Raw genomic sequence first — 14679 nt, forward strand, 5'->3', positions numbered from 1 at the left:
TCCCTGGCCGGGGAACTAAGATCCCACATGCTGCAGGGCGACTAAGCCCGTATGCTGCAACTAGTGAGCCTGCGTGCTCTAGAGCCTGCACACCACAAACTAGAGAGAAGCCTGTGCACCACAACGAAGAGCCTGCTTGCCACAACGAAAGATCCCACATGCCACAAAGACCCAACGCAGCCAAATAAATAAATAAATAAATATTTTTAAAAAGGCAGATCAGTAAAGAATGATACCACTTCCCAGTCAACCTTGATTCTGCTCTACTTTTTTTTTTTAAGTTGACACTTCAAAGTTTTGGTACTTTATCATTCAAAACAAATCATTTGCAAAATACCTTGCAACTGATTTGAAGAATACCAATATCATTTATTCATTATTTACGTATATTTATTTAATACATACCCAGAACCAGACTCTGTGAATAAAATAAAAATACAAGAGTCCTAGCCTCTCTCCTCATGGAACTTGGCAGTCATCCTATCGAGGAGGCCGTGCAGAGAATTGTTAAGGGTATGATTCTAGCATCAATGTTTTGAGTCCTGGCTCTGCCTCTCACTAGCTGAGTAAACTTAGGCAAGTTAATTAACCTTTCAGTGCCTCATTTCCTCATCAAAAAAATTAAGAGTAAATGAGTTAATGCATGTAAAATATTTTTTACAAACAATAGCACTGAATGAATAATAGTTATTACCACTATTGGGACCATGAGCCTGGAATACACCAGATACCTTAAGGGTATATAGAGCTATACTCTCAAAACACGGAGCCAACATAACCAAATCATATTCCCAGCCCAGCCATTTGCCTTGTGCCTCAGCATGATGTACTCACCACTAGAAAACTAGCAGAAAAGTCCTAAGGCAGTAAGAAGCAGGGATTATGAAAAGTACCTTGTGCTGTCATCCCTCTATTTTTAATGCTTAATTTTTAATGTTCCAGGGCATCTGACTTAACAAAAGATATCATCTATTTTTAGATGGCCTATAAAAGAGTGATAAGTCCAGTTTATGGACTCTGAAATTCTTAGCTTAAGACTATATTATAAGAACTTTGTATATATAGCTTATGGATACATATCACATACATAAACATATACTTACAATTGTGTAGATAGACACACATTTAAGTCGGGCACATTCTATAGAGGGTGTCAGATTTGTTTTGAACCCTGAACTTAACATTTATCTGTTACCCAAGCTCACACTAGTCAGTAGCAGAGACAAGATTAGAATCATGAAATCAGCAGATGCTCTTTCCATAACAACCCTGTCTTGTAGAGGAAATAACCACCTTTGACTCACTAGAGCTGCAGTCAACACGGAAAAGGTAGTAATATATTACGCATGCACACATTTTTATTGCCAGACCGTATAACCTTATCTTCAACTGAGGTTTCAATATTTTCTCTGTAAATACACACCACTTCCTTTGTACACCACTATAGCTAAATTATTAATAAACACAGTAGAAGGCAAGGTCTTTGGTGTAACTGTAGATCTAATATTAGGTCAATTACAGAATCTAACTCCTTTCCTGCTATAAAAAACCTGCTATACATGCATTATTATAGCCCCTTCTAAACTACCAATCAAATCCCTAAGGGAGAGGGAAAGTAACATTTACTGTGATGCTAACATTTATATGCTAGGAACTATGGAAGAGTCTTAAACACAAACACAGACCATCAACAAATACAGTTTATTTAAATATATACATTATGCATAATTTTATTTCAGTTTTATAGGACACACAAAAAAAGAGCCCAGAGAAAAGTGTCTCAAGGAAAAAACCTGCAACCTTCTCATTTTTACTCTTGCTGGTCTGAACTTTGGTTCAACAGAATCATTGAACTATAACATGTTGCCTCCAAAGCCATACAACCTCTGGATTTGTATGTGAGTGTTTTGTGTATATATGTTGATTACAACCAATATGTGATTGTTGTCAAAATATGTGACATGTGATTAGCAAACTTTTGAAAAAAATTCCATGATCTTACTACTACTGTGTGAGAAAACCACTCACTGAGAAAACCACTAACACTTTGAGGTATAACCTTCAGAATTTTTTTCTGTGTGTGTATATATATTGTGAATATATTTCCATGTCCAAAGTATATGTCTACACCATCTTTATTAAAGGCCACAGATTTTCCCTTGTACCGTAACTATCTACTATAATTTATGTACCAAATATCTTATTGTTGGTCAATTAAGTTGTTTCTAATTTTCCACTATCGTAATTAGTCTAAGTGGAACTGCTGAATCAAATTCATCTGAACAGATACCAGGACTATCTAAGGTAAAAAGCATGTAGACAGGCCTTCGGTTCTCAGCGTTCAGCCCATGGTCCCTTCATTCTTCTCTTCCTCAAACACAGTAATATGAAAGGAACATGGATATGGGAATGTATAGGATATGAATTCCAATCTCAATTCTGGTTACTGATTAGAATAATTACTTATTATCCATGGGATATGGATAGTTGGATTTAAATCTCAATTCTGATTACTCGTTAATCTTGTGGAAGCCATGTTCAGATACTCAAAAATGGGAAACTAGACTAAAATGAGATGCAACAGGTCAACTGATCACCTGAATTACCTGAGAAATTTAACATATATTTCTGGGTCTTGACTTATAACTACTGAATCTAGATCTCTAGGGCAAGACTTGGGAATCTGCATTTTCAAAATCTCCCTAAGAGCTTCTGATGCATTGCAGGTTGGGACCCACTAGACCAGGTTCTCATCTCTCAGGGCCTCTCTCCTTCATCCTTTTTGCTCCCCTTCTCACCACCCCAGGCCCCATGCAGTTTTCACTGCAGCTCAAGAAATTTGTGTGTTAACAGTACAAGGTTAAGCTTAAGTTAGTTAAAAAAAGCAAAGCTCTTGAGTCATTTTTTAAAAGCAAATTAAAACCAAGATAATAATCTCACTTCTGTTACTTCTTATTAGCCCACTTCTTATTCAATTTATTTAAATGTTGATTATGAAAAATAAGATTTTATTATTTTTCCGAGCCTAATGAAGATTTTTCTTGGTGTTCAAACAGATGCCGTCTGACAAATGGCAAGTGGGCTGTTTAGATTATAATTGAAGAGTCCAAAGTCACTTGAGGTTCTGAAAATCTATGATTTTATTTCAGATAGACTTATAGATGCTAGAAAAATATACACGCAGTCGGCAGGTCCAACTCTATCTCTGTGGGGAGCATGCTAACATAAAAGTTTTATTGAGATTCAGCCTGTTTCTGGGAGAGTAAAACATAATATACTGATTCAAAGGTACAGCCAGTCGACCAATAATAATTTAGAACACAGGGTTCATCTAAGACCTGTTTTCAGCTGTTTTTGAATATCAATTCAATGGAGCTAATATGGAAGACTTAGAAATCATATGTAGTATTTTCATTTTTCATTCTTTTTTTTTTTTTTGGCTGCACCTTGCATCTTGTGGGATTTTAGTTCCCCTACCAGAGATCGAACCTGGGCCCTTGGCAGTGCGAGTGCGGAGTCCTAACCACTGGACTGCCAGGGAATTCCCTCATTTTTCATTCTTAAATAAATGTAGACAAAATATTTCTAACTCACCTCAATTTCTCATTAAGCTTTCATCTCCTGCATAAAAGGAATAAAGCCAGTGATTCAGAGAAGAAACTTAGAGTCTATGTTATATTTTAAAAGTAAATAGTTAATGGAATTTGACTTTTCTTTATGACTATAGTAAAATGAAAATTATATCTATTAATGTTTAAAAAACAAAAGAGAAAACAAGTGTTTTGAGACCTAAAAATGTATTATCTTAAGTGAACAAAGTTTTATTATTTTATCAATTAAGACAGGTTTAGCCACGAGATTCTAATAATAATACCAGCCTTTTATTCAGGGATCATACTACTATGATAGTACCTATTTCATACTACTATGATATGATAGCATTTTCAATGGACACTTAACAATGAAAATGAATTAATGCTTTCTATCAAACATCAGCCCTGTAATGGATGATTATAATCGCTCAGTATCCTCGTCTGCACTCCTATTTATATCATTTGATACAATAAACCATTTGGCTCAGAATCAGTAATATGATGAAATCAAACTATTCCAGAAGACTTTTAAGGTGCTGAGTTGTTTTCTGCCTTGGACTTTATTTAAAATGTAATATCCCAGAACTGAAGCACCAAAGCTTACTATTACTGAGAGTCATTTATCTATAGCTTCAATAACAAGACTAGTATCAAATATAAAACCATTCGTAATATTCTTCAGCAACAAAGTATCATTAAAATAACTCCAGGGCTCCAATTTAAGCTCACACAACAAAAAGAAACCTTGAATTAGAATTGTCTTTGTAGTCTCCATTTACTATTTGAGGGGTTAGCACAGAGACTTAGGATTTAATTCTGTCTCCACAGGAGAGAGAAGACTGTCATGAAGCTAAAAAGCTGTAGACCAAAGGTGTTTCCCCTTTTGTGAGGGAAAACAATTTTTAATTCCCCGAAAGCTGAGAGATGTTTGTGAGTGACAGTGTGGCAAGGAACCACGCCAGATTTGCTCCTTTCCCCCAGAATCCTGTGGGGTGTGAACGAAGTAGCCTGGCTGGTGAGGTGTAATATTATACTCTGATTTATAATTATTTGTGTATTTGTCTTATCTTTCCCACAAGACTATAAATCTCCTGTGGGAGCGACTGTGTATTTTTTGTGTCTCTGTGAAAGGATCCTGAAATACGGAGCACCCTTTTGCACTGAAGACGACCTTAATGGGTTTGGCATCACAAAGATGGGCCTAGAATAAGTTAAGGTTTAGAAGTGAATTTCATTAAATCAAAACTGCTGAAGTACATACGCAGGGGAGAAAAATGTGATGTTCTCAAATTAGGGGCAGGCTGAGGCAGAGGGTTGAGAAGAAAAAAGGATTGCAGTGAGGTGGAAGATTATGTCTTGTAGTTTTATGGGGTGGAGTAGAGTTAAAAGACTGAGGAAAAAAGGCCCGCTGTTCTCTTTGAGTTTCCGTGGAAGGTACAAGGTGAATGCCTGCCCTGTCTCACTGCACTCCCACCTTCAGGAAAGTCAACCGAAGGACAAAAGTACTGTGAGAGTGGAATTTGCAGAGGGAGGGAGGTGGAAATTGAGCCAAGGTTGCATTTCATAGTTAGTTGATGCTGCTGGGGATAAAGAAAGCGCTTGAGAAATAGCATGAGTAAGTTCTTCTAATTCTGCAGAACCAACAGATCAGTGCCAGAGATGAGCAGAATAATACAACTCCACAGACATCACAGTAATCTTGGGGAAGGCCGTTCCCACCATTCCCAGTGGAGGAAGGCCTCCACCATTGTCAGTAAATATTCGCTAGTTTAAATGAACTACTTCTCTCCCACCTCTGTTTATTAAAATGAATCATCTCAGGCCTTGCACTTGGACCTTGCTAAGACTGGCTGTGGTGAAATAGCTCCCTGTTTATATATGACAACTGTATACACTTGAACAGCATATCTGGATTACAATGGACGTAGAAATCTCAATCGAAGTTGAGTTACATAATCAGAGTGCCTGGCCCAGTCTTTGGGCGTTGGTCAGAGTAGGCTAACTGCTGTAACAAACGGCCCCCAAGTCTCAGTGGTTTATAAATGAAATAAACAATAAAAGTTTATTTTTTGCTCATATAACAGTCTAATAGCAATCTATAGCTTCAATAGCAAGGCTAGTTTTAAGTATAAAGCCATTCATCAAGCTTCTCGGTAATGAGGTCCCATTGAAATAACTAAGGCTCCAATTTAAACTCCCATCACAAAGAGAAACCTTGGATTGGAATTAGGGGAGGTGCTCTGCCCCACGCAGGAAGTCTGAGTACTCCAGCACATCCTCAGAGAGCGGGTACAGGAGAGTGGAACACCTGCTTTTCTTGCCAGGGCCCAAAAATGCCACCCCTCACTCTGCTCACAATCTACTGAGGAGAGCTCTTCACGGTCACTTTCTAGGTGCAGTGGGCCTGCACCGTGCAGACCAGCCATGCACCAAGGAGGCCGAGAGCATGCGTAAAGGGGAACAGCTGGCCAGCCTCCACCATTGTCAGTAAATATTCGCTAGTTTAAATGAACTACTTCTCTCCCACCTCTGTTTATTAAAATGAATCATCTCAGGTCTTGCACTTGGACCTTGCTAAGACTGGCTGTGGTGAAATAGCTCCCTGTTTATATATGACAACTGTATACAACAAGAAATGCCTGAGGGGCACAATTCCTTAACCCAAAGCAGTGTGCTAAGGGTGGTGAGAAGGGGGTAGACCTGATCTATATCCTCTGAAGTTGCATTTATTTATACTTGACTGTTGTGACTAGTGACTTGTTTTTACTTATCTGGGAGCAGTATCTCCCATGTAACATGTTTTACTTACAAACACATATACAAACACTTGTCCTCTGTCATGCTTCTTCTAAGTGCTTTATTAATACTAACTCACTGAATCCTTTTAATCCTATGAGGCACACAATATTTAGCTCCATTGTATAGATGAGAAAACTGAGGCACAGAGAGGCCAGAAAACTGCCTATGAGTAATAGCTCATAAGTGATGGGACAGAGATTCAAAACCAGAGAGTCGGGCTGGAAAGTCTGAGCTCCTAAGTACCACACCATGCTACCTCCCCTCCAGCAAGCCTCTCTCTCCCCTTTCCACGCTTGAGTTTGCAACCCCAGAACATTATGTACACAGTAGGCGTTTCCACAGGGGCATTGTTCTTTCACATTGCTTCTGGTTGGTAGTTATAGATGGAAATAGAGCCTGATAAGCATATATTTCAGGCTCAACAATCAAATCCTAGAAACCCTTAATCCATGCTAGATTAAAGCAATAAAAAGAATTCCAGGCCCTAATAGCAAGCTGTTAGAAAAGACAGGCAGGAGTGACTTTTACCCTTACCTACAAATCATATCCTATTCATTCATTCATTTTATTCAACCAATATTTATTAAGTCCCCTCAAAAGTCATGAGATATAATCGTGTGCCAAATAGACATGGTACTTGCTCTCATGAACCTTGTAGCCAATAAAGGAGAGATACTTGAATCAAATATGCTTATTTGTACATCTGAAACTAACATAGCATTGTAAATCAACTATATTTCAATAAAAATTAAGGGAATTCCCGGGCCGTCCAGTGGTTAGGACTCCGCGCTTCCACTGCAGGGGACACAGGTCTGATCCCTGGTCGGGGAACTAGGCTCCCGCAAGCCACGGGGCATGGCCAAACAGAGAAACAAAAAACCAAATATGCTCACACATAGATAAATTAATTACAACTGTTTAAGTTCTATGAAAAAGTAGAAGAGTATACATGTATAGAATGGGGAATGTGAGTAAGACTGAAGATTCAGGCAACGCTTGCTTCCCCCAAAATGTGACATTTGAGTAGTAGTTAAATAAGTCGAGGGAGGCATGATGGGGGAAAGAATATTTCAAGCAAAAGGAACGTCCTGAGTAGAGGGAAGGAGGCAGGGCTTTGGAGTGAACTGAAGAAAGGCAAATGTGGCTGTCACTCAGCAGGGGAGAGGGAGGCATGAGAAGAACATAACAGAGGATCCTGAAGAGGCTCGCAAGCCACAGTGAGGATTTTGGTGTTTATCCCAAGAACAATGGAAATCCAAAGAAGGATTTTGAGCAGGGAAAGTGACATGATCAGATTTTCATTTTAGACAGATTGTTTTGGCAGACAGATTTGAGGGGTTCATAGTGGAAGCAGGTAGATCAATTAAGAGGCTACTGCAATTGTCCACAGATATTTACACCTATACAACTGACTGCCACATCTGTGTGAGCTGTCCTTGCCAATGGCCCTTGAAACTCAAGATACAATAAGACCTTTCTACACTGACTTGAATTTTGCTTATTTCGGCATGGATATCCTATCTCTCCTTGAGGTGAGGACACTTTTAGGACTCCAAATATAACTCGTAAGAAGGTATTTTGCAGTTACATCTTCTTTCCCCATTATAATTTAAGATCGATAATGTGGAAGCAGTGGGTCTTATAGAGGGCATCTAGATAACTGGATAATAAAACATTGAAAGAGGGCTTCCCTGGTGGCGCAGTGGTTGAGAGTCTGCCTGCCAATGCAGGGGACACGGGTTCGAGCCCTGGTCTGGGAAGATCCCACATGCCGCAGAGCAGCTGGGCCCGTGAGCCACAACTACTGAGCCTGCGCGTCTGGAGCCTGTGCTCCGCAACAAGAGAGGCCGCGATAGTGAGAGGCTCGCGCACCGCGATGAGGAGTGGCCCCCACTTGCCGCAACTGGAGAAAGCCCTCGCACAGAAACGAAGAGCCAACACAGCCAAAAATAAATAAAAATAAATAAATTAAAAAAAAAAAAACATTGAAAGATTATATAAGTAGATCATTGAATATAATAAATATTTATGGTACCTGTGAGTGAAAGGAAAAAGCATATAAGAAATCATAAGTGAAACAAGAGGCAATTTTAGAGTTGTTTCTTTGGCCGAAGGAGCAGTATTTCTCAGGAAGGAGGCTGGGGTCTGACACTTGAATCTGGAGTATTTTTCTTTTTTCATTCATGTGACATTTTAAGAACATTATTCCAGGACTGGTATGAGGTGGCCCCCTTGGAGTCAGGGATACTTGTTTGTGCCTTATTGATCCTCTGTCCCTAAGGTTTTGACTGTAGTAAGATTTATGATGGCTTATGAGCAAGCAGAAAGGTGAAATGAGGATCAAACCGGTTTCCTTTAAGAGCACAACCCACAAGTTGTGCTTATACCCCAGTAGCCAGGACTTAGCTACACAGCCAGGGGAGACTGGAAAATCTTGTCTGTTACTAGGGAAGTGAAGAACAAATATTAGGGACAGACAGCATTCTTACTCACAGAGCTGTGGGTGGAATGAGACTGCCTACTGGGAAAAAAGACATTAAATAATTATACAGATTATACAAAATAATTATACAAATAATTACACAAAGTTATGTCTGTATAATACAATTACTGTAATTATAAGTAAAATAACAGGTGGTGTTAGGGTCAATAACGAAGGAGTCAAACCTAATCTGATGGAAGAACAGGGATGGGAGTGGGGCCCCATGGAACACTTTTCTAAGTAAATGATATCAAGACTAAGAAAGACCTGCAGGAAGATGAGGAATGAGCCAGGGGAAGAGCATTCTCAGTAGAGGCAATCAGAAGGAACATGGTACATTCTAGAGACCCAAGACTTTAGCCCAGGGAGAAACAGGAGAGAAGGAAGGACTCTCAGGAGACCCGGAGTAGCTGGAAGGAAAGGAAAGTGGCTGGAGATGAGTGTGGAGAGGAAATTCAGTGAAGGGTTTTACGTTAGGAGTAAATGATGAGATCTGCCTTTTAAACATCACCCCAGCTGCAAAAAGAAACAGATATGGGATGGGGCAAGACCAGAGGCAGAGAGAGGAGGTAGCAGTAAGCCAAGCTGAGATGGGAAGAAGTGAAAAGATCCAAGGTATTTCAGGAAAAGTCTCAGGAGGATGAATTTTCTGAGTTCGTGTGCGTCTGAAAATATCTTTAGTCTACCCTCAGAAGTAAATGCTAGCTTGACTTGGTTCAAAATTTTAGACTATAAATCATTTTTGTTCTCGGAATATGAAAGCGAGTGCTATATTACCTTCTAACAATCAGTGTTTCCAATGTAAAAATCTGATTCCAATCAATCCTCGTCCCTTTGTAGATTGTTCGGTTTTTAAAATTTTTAGAATTTTCTTGTTTTCCTGAGAATATTAAAATTTTACCAGTATTTGTGTTGGTATTAAAACAATTTTTTTTTCATTTGTCCTGATTTTTCTGCAGCCAGTGGTACTCATAGTGTGAAGCCCTTTGACTTTCTTCAGCTCTGGGAAATTGTATTTTTCTTCTAGAAAATTCCCCATTCTTCATCTCTATTTCCTCTTTATATAATTCCTGTTAATGATTGCTAGAACTTTTTAAGTATCTGAAATATCAAACTATTCTATAATACGTAATATTGCCATGTCCTTTTGGGTTAAGAAACATGGCTTTTGATCTTTTAGCTAACTGATTTGATCTTCAGTTGAGTCTATTACATATTTATCCCACCTTTTGAACTTAATTTCAGAGACACGCTTTTTCATTTATAAATACTTTTTTATTTTTAAAAAATGAACTTCATTTAGAGGTATAAAGTACATACAACAAAATAGTCATATTTTGGGTAGTTAGATGGATTTTGACAACACTGGTTTGCCCACACCAGGCAACCATTGGTCTGAAATTTATCACTGTAGATTAGTTTTGCATGTTCTACAACTTCACATAAATAGAATCATATCATATATGGTCTTTTATATTTAGTTTTTCTGTTACCCATAATGTTTGTGTGATTCATCCATGTTGTTACATATGGCTGTAGTTTGTTCTTTTTATTTTTGAGTAGTATTCCATTATTTGGGTGTGTTACAATTTGTTTATTGCCTTACCAGTTGATGGGCATTTGGGTTCTTTCCTGTTTGAGGCTATGAAGCTACTATGAACATTCACTTGCAAGTCTTTGTGTGGACATATGCTTCTATGTCTCTTAGGTAAATACCAAGGAGTGGAATTGCTAGGTTTATGATAAATATATGTTTAACTTCATCAGAATCTGCCAAATGGTACTCTGAAGTAGATGTACTATTTTGCATTCTTACCAGCAATTTATGAGTGTTCCATTTGCTCTACACCCTCATCAACATTTGTTATTGTCAGGCTTACATTTTAGCCCTTCTAATGGGCATATAGTAGTATTTAATTATGGATTTAATATGCATTTCCCTAATGTGTAATGGTGTTGTGCATCTTTCCATGGACTTTAGGGCCATTCACATATCTTCCTTGGGATACCTTTTACCCATTTTTAAATGGAATCATTTGTCTTCTTATTGACTTGTAGACCTTCTGGTTACAAGTCCTTCATATGTGTTACAGAAAGTTTTTTCCTGTCTGTGGCTTAACTTTTTATTAACAGTGTTTTTTGAAAAGCAGTGCCTTTTGAAGAATAGAAAATTTTAATTTTGTATAAGTATAATTTATAATTTTCCTTCTATAGTTAGTGCTTTTTGTATATGATGCAAGGAGTTATCCAAACTTCTTTTATTTTCCCCCAATTGGAAACATGGATGTCCAGTTGTTTTAGCAAATTTTTTGAAAAGACTATCCTTTCTCTATGCGATTTTTTGGGCACCTTTGTAAAAAATGAGCTGACCACATATGTTTAGGTCTATTTCTGGGTTTTTGATTGTTTCTTTAATCCGATGTCTATCTTCATACCAACATCATACTTTTGCTTTATAGTAAGTTTTAAAATCAGGTAGTGTATGTCCTCTAATTTTATTTTTCAAAATCCCTTTGGTTATTCTTGGTCTTTTGCATTTCCATGTAAGTTTAGAATTGGTATGTCAATTTATGCAAAAAAAGCTGCTGAATTTTTTATTGAGATTGCATTAAATCTACAAATAACTTTGGGGAGCATTTACCTCGTAACAGTATTTAGTTTCGTAAGCATGTACATGGTATATCTCTCCATTTATTTAGGACTTCTCTAATTTCTCTTAGCAATGTTTTCTAGTTTACAGGATGTAGGTCTTGCATATACTTTGTTAAGTATTTTACTTGTTTTGACTACTTTAAATCGTATTATTTACATTTTATTTTCTAATTACTTGTTGCTAGTACATATAAATACAAGTGAATTTTGTATATGACCTTGCATTTTATAACTATGCTAAATTAACTTATTCGTCTTATTTTTTTGAAATTCCTTCAGTTTTTTTTTTTTTTTAAAGATATTCACGTTCTTTTATTTATTTATTTATTTATTTATGACTGTGTTGAGTCTTCGTTTCTGTGCGAGGGCTTTCTCTAGTTGCGGCAAGTGGGGACCACTCTTCATCGCGGTGCGCGGGCCTCTCACCATCGTGGCCTCTCTTGTTGCAGAGCACAGGCTCCAGACGCGCAGGCTCAGTAGTTGTGGCTCACGGGCCTAGTTGCTCCGCGGCATGTGGGATCTTCCCAGACCAGGGCTCGAACCCGTGTCCCCTGCATTGGCAGGCAGATTCTCAACCACTGCGCCACCAGGGAAGTCCCAGATTTTTTATATACCTGATTATGTCATCTGCACATAGCAGAAATTTTACTTATTCCTCTCTAATCTATATGCTTTTTATTCTCTAGCCTTACTGTACAAAGCTAGAATCCCCTAGTACACTGTTGAATAGAAGGTATAAGAGCAGTCATCTTAGCTTTTTTTTTTTTAACAAACTTGGAGAAAACATTAAATCTTTTTTTTTTAAAATTTATTTATTTTAATTATTTATTTTTGGCTGCGTTGGGTCTTCGTTGCTGCGCGTGGGCTTTCTCTAGTTGTGGCGAGCGGGGGCTACTCTTCATTGCAGTGAGTAGGCTTCTCATTGCAGTGGCTTCTCTTGTTGTGGAGCATGGGCTCTAGGTGCGCGGGCTTCAGTAGTTGTGGCACGTGGGCTCAGTAGTCGTGGCTCGTGGGCTCTAGAGTGCAGGCTCAGTATAGTTGTGGTGCACGGACTTAGTTGTTCCGCGGCATGTGGGATCTTCCCAGACCAGGGCTCAAACCCGTGTTCCCTGCATTGGCAGGCAGATTCTTAACCACTATGCCACCAGGGAAGCCCAACATTAAATCTTTTATCACTAAGTGTAATGTTGCCTGCAGCTTTTTATAAATATCCTTAGCAAATTGAGGAAGTTTCCTTCTCTCTAAACTTCTAAATTCTAGTTTATTGAATTATTATTTTAAAATCATGAATAGGTGTTAGATTTTATCAAATTCTTTTTTTGCATATATTGGTATGATCATACAGCTTTTCTCAGATATTTTGTAATCACATATTCAATTGTTAAACATATTCATGGTATAAACCCCACATGTATTTCTTTGCAATTATGAAACGTACTTCTTTATGAGTTTTGTATCTATGTTCATGAGGGATATCGGTCTGTTTTCTTTTTGAGTGATATTCTTTTTTTAAAAAATTAATTTATTTAATTTGGCTGCATTGGATCTTCGTTGCTGCGTGCGGGCTTTCTCTAGTTGTGGTGAGCAGGGGCTAGTCTTCGTTGTGGTGTGCAGGCTTCTCATTGTGATGGCTTCTCTTGTTGCGGAGCATAGGTTCTAGGCACGAGGGCTTCAGTAGTTGTGGCATGCAGGCTCAGTAGTTGTGGCTTGCGGGCTCTAGAGCTCAGGCTCAGTAGTTGTGGCACACAGGCTTAGTTGCTTCTCAGCATGTGGGATCTTCTCAGACCAGGGATCGACCCCGTGTCCCCTGCACTGGCAGGTGGATTCTTTTTTTTTTTTTAATTTTTGAATTTTATTTTATTTATTTTTTTATACAGCAGGTTCTTATTAGTCATCCATTTTATACACATCAGTGTATACATGTCAATCCCAATCACCCAATTCATCACACCACCACCCCCACCCCCCCGCCACTTTACCCCCTTGGTGTACATACATTTGTTCTCTACATCTGTGTCTCAATTTCTGCCTTGCAAACTGGTTCATCTGTGCCATTTTTCAAGGTTCCACATATATGCATTAATATACGATATTTGTTTTTCTCTTTCTGACTTACTTCACTCTGTATGACAGTCTCTAGATCCATCCACGTCCAAACAAATGACCCAATTTCGTTCCTTTTTATGGCTGAGTAATATTCCATTGTATATATGTACCACCTCTTCTTTATCCATTCATCTGTCGATTCTCCATTGTATATCCTTGCCTCCTTTGTCATAGATTAGTTGACCATAGGTGCGTGGGTTTATCTCTGGGCTTTCTATATTGTTCCATTGATCTATGTTTCTGTTTTTGTGCCAGTACCATATTGTCTTGATTACTGTCGCTTTGTAGTATAGTCTGAAGTCAGGGAGTCTGATTCCTCCAGCTCTGTTTTTTTCCCTCAAGACTGCTTTGGCTATTTGGGGTGTTTTGTGTCTCCATACAAATTTTAAGATTTTTTGTTCTAGTTCTGTAAAAATGCCATTGGTAATTTGTTAGGGATTGCATAGGAACCTGTGTCCCCTGCATTGGCAGCTGGATTCTTAACCACTGTGCCACCAGGGAAGTCCTTGAGTGATATTCTTATCTGGTTTTGATATCAGCATAATACTTACAAAATGAGTGGGAATTTTTGTGGCTTAAAAACAACAATAGACATTAAAAGAAAAATCTCTCACAGTTTCTGTGGGTCAGGAAACTGCAAGTGACTTAACTGAGCATTTCTGCCTTGGGGCCTCTCCTGAGGCTGCAGTCAAAATATCATCTCAGTCTCTGAAGGTTGTTTTAGGGCTGGAGAAGATGCTTCCATGTTGGCTCACTCACATAGCTGGCAAGATGGTGTTGATTGTTGTGGGTAGACTTAGTTCTTTTCCAGCGGGGTTACTCTACATGGCTGACTGAGTGTCCCATGTTATGGGAAACCTTCCCTCAGAACAAGTATAACAAGCTGGAAACCACAATGCCTTCCATCATTTAACTTCAAAAGTGACACAAAATTATTGGTCACCCAGGTCACTTGGTTCAGAGTGAGAGGGTGCCACACAATCACATGAATATCAGAAGGTGAAGACAACTGAGAGGCATCTTGGAAGCTGGCTGCCACATATTACA

This window comes from Balaenoptera musculus, chromosome 4, assembly GCF_009873245.2.
Source record: "Balaenoptera musculus isolate JJ_BM4_2016_0621 chromosome 4, mBalMus1.pri.v3, whole genome shotgun sequence".
Taxonomy (NCBI): Eukaryota; Metazoa; Chordata; class Mammalia; order Artiodactyla; family Balaenopteridae; genus Balaenoptera; species Balaenoptera musculus.